Below are 4,780 nucleotides of genomic sequence, written 5' to 3' on the forward strand. Positions count from 1 at the left end.
GTGTCTGTGTATAATATGGTTGTCTGTGTATAATCTGGGTTTCTGTGTATATTCTGGGTGTCTGTGTATAATATGGTTGTCTGTGTATAATCTGGGTTTCTGTGTATATTCTGGGTGTCTGTGTATAATATGGGTGTCCGTGTATAATCTGGGTGTCTGTGTATAATCTGGGTGTCTGTGTATAATCTGGGTCTCCGTGTATATTCTGGGTGTCTGTGTATATTCTGGGTGTCTGTGTATATTCTCGGTGTCTGTGTATATTCTGGGTGTCTGTGTATATTCTGGGTGTCTGTGTATATTCTGGGTGTCTGTGTATACTCTGGGTGTCTGTGTATATTCTGGGTGTCTCTGTATAATCTCGGTGTCCATGTATAATCCGGGTGTCTGTGTATAATCTGGGTCTCCGTGTATATTCTGGGTGTCTGTGTATATTCTGGGTGTCTGTGTATAATATGGGTGTCTGTGTATATTCTCGGTGTCTGTGTATAATCTGGTTGTCTGTGTATATTCTGGGTGTCTGTGTATATTCTGGGTGTCCATGTACAATCTGGGTGTCCGTATATAATCTGGGTGTCTGTGTATAATCTGTGTGTCCGTATATAATCTGGGTGTCTGTGTATATTCTGGGTGTCTGTGTATATTCTGGGTGTCTGTGTATATTATGGGTGTCTATGTATATTCTGGGTCTCTGTGTATAATCTGGGTGTCTGTGTTTAATCTGGTTGTCTGTGTATAATCTGGGTGTCTGTGTATATACTGGGTGTCTGTGTATAATCTGGGTGTCTGTGTATATTCTGGGTGTCTGTGTATATTCTGGGTGTCTGTGTAATCTGGGTGTCTATGTATATTCTGGGTGTCTGTGTATATTCTGGGTGTCTATGTATATTCTGGGTGTCTGTGTATAATCTGGGTGTCCGTGTATAATCTGGGTGTCTGTGTATATACTGGGTGTCTGTGTATAATCTGGGTGTCTGTGTATATTCTGGGTGTCTGTGTATAATCTGGGTGTCTGTGTATAATCTGGTTGTCTATGTATAATGTGGGTGTCTATGTATATTCTGGGTGTCTATGTATAATCTGGGTGTCTGTGTATAATATGGGTGTCTATGTATATTCTGGGTGTCTGTGTATAATCTGGGTGTCTGTGTATATTCTGGGTGTCTGTGTATATTCTGGGTGTCTGTGTATAATCTGGGTGTCCGTGTTTATTCTGGGTGTCTGTGTATAATCTGGGTGTCTGTGTATATTCTGGGTGTCTGTGTATATTCTGGGTGTCTGTGTATAATCTGGGTCTCCGTGTATAATCTGGGTGTCTGTATAATCTGGGTGTCTATGTATATTCTGGGTGTCTGTGTATAATCTCGGTGTCCCTGTATAATCTGGGTGTCTGTGTATAATCTGGGTGTCTATGTATATTCTGGGTGTCTGTGTATAATCTGGGTCTCCGTGTATATTCTGGGTGTCTGTGTATATTCTGGGTGTCTGTGTATATTCTCGGTGTCTGTGTATAATCTGGGTGTCTGTGTATATTCTGGGTGTCTGTGTATAATCTGGGTGTCCGTATATAATCTGGGTGTCTGTGTATAATCTGGGTGTCCGTATATAATCTGGGTGTCTCTGTATAATCTGTGTGTCCGTATATAATCTGGTTGTCCATGTATACTCTGGGTGTCTGTGTATAATCTGGGTGCCTGTGTATATTCCGGGTGTCCGTGTATAATCTGGGTGCCCGTGTATAATCTGGGTGCCCGTGTATAATCTGGGCATCTGTGTGTAATCTGGGTATCCTTGTGTATAATCTGGATGTCTGTGTATAATCTGGGTGTCTGTGTATAATCTGGGCATCTGTGTATAATCTGGGTATCCTTGTGTATAATCTGGGTGTCTGTTTATATTCTGGGTGTCTGTGTATAATCTGGGTGTCCGTGTATAATCTGGGTGTCCGTGTTTATTCTGTGTGTCTGTGTATAATCTGGGTGCCTGTGTATAATCTGTGTGTCCGTGTATAATCTGGGTGTCTGTATAATCTGGGTGTCTGTGTGTAATATGGGTATCTGTGTATAATCTGGGTGTCTGTGTATAATCTGGGTGTCTATGTTTATTCTTTGTTTCTGTCTATAATCTGAGTGTCTGTGTATAATATGGGTGTCTGTATAACTGGGTGTCTGTGTATATTCTGGGTGTCTGTGTATAATCTGGGTGTCCGTGGGTGTCTGTATAACTGGGTGTCTGTGTATATTCTGGGTGTCTGTGTATAATCTGGGTGTCCGTGTATAATCTGGGTGTCTGTGTATATTCTGGGTGTCTGTGTATAATCTGGGTGTCTGTGTATAATCTGGGTGTCTATGTATATTCTGGGTGTCTGTGTATAATCTGGGTGTCTATGTATATTCTGGGTGTCTGTGTATATTTTGGGTGTCTGTGTATAATCTGGGTATCTGTGTATAATCTGGGTATCCTTGTGTATATTCTGCTCCTCACGTCTTTTTATTTTACATACAGTAGTTGCAATCTTCCTTCCACAACCTCCTCCCCACATTCCCAAATTTACAGAATATGAAATAATGTCTCCACTCAAGGAGAGTTAGTTAGAATATTTGTGAAACCATATAACAGTCCCACCTGGCTTTAGGTCGAGTGGCTGTGACGATCTGAGGAGCCAGTTTGCGCAGGTTGTTAGAATGACTCCAATAAATGCAGTGTCCTTTTAGACTCAGCTTCATTACATCTCTCTTCAAGATTCAAGATTGTGACTGAAACTACCTAGTAATTCAGTTCCAGTTATATGATATTTGAATAATTAATTTTAAACTGTTCTATAAAACTAATGATCTCTAAATTATTAATGTTGATGAGAGCCTAATCATTATTGTATAATCAAAATCTAACTGGATGACTTTCCATTCATTTTTGGACTTATAAATGTTCCCCTAATGTCCATCTGCTTTGTGTAGTCCTCAAATCTTGTCACGGTGACTTTCTGACAATGGTCTGGAGTGTCTCTGGAGTTACTGTATCCTAACCTCAGGTGATTGCTTTGATTTAATGTAGTCCAGTTAATTGTAACATCAGTTGTCTGCTGCTTTGCTCTGATCATTTCCACATCATTCTGTGATAAATTTGGAAGATTTCATTTCCTTTCAGAAAGTTGATCCAATTATAATTTCTAAAGTTTTCACAGTGTAAAAACGGAGTGAAATTTGGATCTTTTTAGTTTCAACTAATATGTTGTTTTGGTGCAACTTGAAAGCACTCATCTTAATATTAATATATTCTTTTAGTAGCAACATATAAAGTGCTATAAATTCAGAAATATGTGAAAGCCTGTATGAATGTGTGTGTGCATGTATGTGTATATATGTAACCATGGGTATGTGTGCATGTATGTGTATATATGTAACCATGGGTATGTGTGCATGTATGTGTATGTATGTAACCATGGGTATGTGTGCATGTATGTGTATGTATGTAACCATGGGTATGTGTGCATGTATGTGTATGTATGTAACCATGGGTATGTGTGCATGTATGTGTATATATGTAACCATGGGTATGTGTGCATGTTATGTGTATATATGTAACCATGGGTATCTGTGCATGTATGTGTATATATGTAACCATGGGTATGTGTGCATGTATGTGTATATATGTAACCATGGGTATCTGTGCATGTATGTGTATATATGTAACCATGGGTATGTGTGCATGTATGTGTATATATGTAACCATGGGTCGCAATTTCGTCTCTATGTCAGAAGGTTGTGGGTTTCAAGTGCCACTCCAAAAATTTGAGGGCATAATCTAGGCTGACACTTGGCGTGCAGTACTGAGGGAGTGCTGCACTGTTGGAGGAGTCTTTTTCATTGTAGACAATAAGCCGGGGTGCCATCTGCCTTCTTAGGTGAATGTAAAAGATCCCATGGCATTGTTTGTAGAGCAGGGGAGTCCTTCCTGGTGCCCTGACAAATATTTGTCTGTCAAACCCCTGTCCTAAAAGCAGATTATCTACTCATCGCCATATTGCTGTTCGTGGGATCTTACCACATTTGCAAGTGATTTCATGAAGTACATCATTGTTCATTGGGATGATGAAAGGTGCTTTATAAGTCTTTCTTTGTTGGTGAATATTGGTTGCCAATAATTTAACCTGTGAATTACACTTGCTTATTTGACATAATCTATTCAAGATCAAGTGATATCATTACACCATGATTAAACTGATGGCCAGATCCTGTGCAGACTCAGTTTTTAATGCCCAAAAGCTTATTCCAGTACTTGCAAGTGATTTATGGATCATTCAAATAAATAATGGTCATTAATATTCACACCTTTTGAAACGTTTATTTTTTTCAGATTGGGGAATCAGAAATATCAGTTCAAACTCAATGCTATTTTTAAAAATATTAAAGGATGCAACTGGAGTGGACTGAAATTGATGTGGTTCAAACCGTCTCACTTATCACTCCCAGGGAAGAAGCTCTTTTACCCGGTAGTCTGTTCATGAAATAACGTCAGTTGCTTAGTAATTTGAATTGCAAATTGTTGGGACTGTGAAACATTTTAACATCAAATACAGTATTGAAAGCTCAGGGGGTCTTGTTGAGTTTTTGCATTAAATTGTGACATTCCACCACCATTAACTTTTTACATTTTCCAACTCTTTTTTTGTTTTGGATCATTGTGCAGTTTTGGAAAGAATTTGGGGTTGAAGCTCTCAAACATCCCAACACTTTCCACATCTTTGGGCGAAGTTCCAACCCATTCCTTGTTGAAGAGAAAA

Source organism: Cetorhinus maximus, chromosome 30 (genome assembly GCF_964194155.1).
Source record: "Cetorhinus maximus chromosome 30, sCetMax3.hap1.1, whole genome shotgun sequence".
NCBI lineage: Eukaryota > Metazoa > Chordata > Chondrichthyes > Lamniformes > Cetorhinidae > Cetorhinus > Cetorhinus maximus.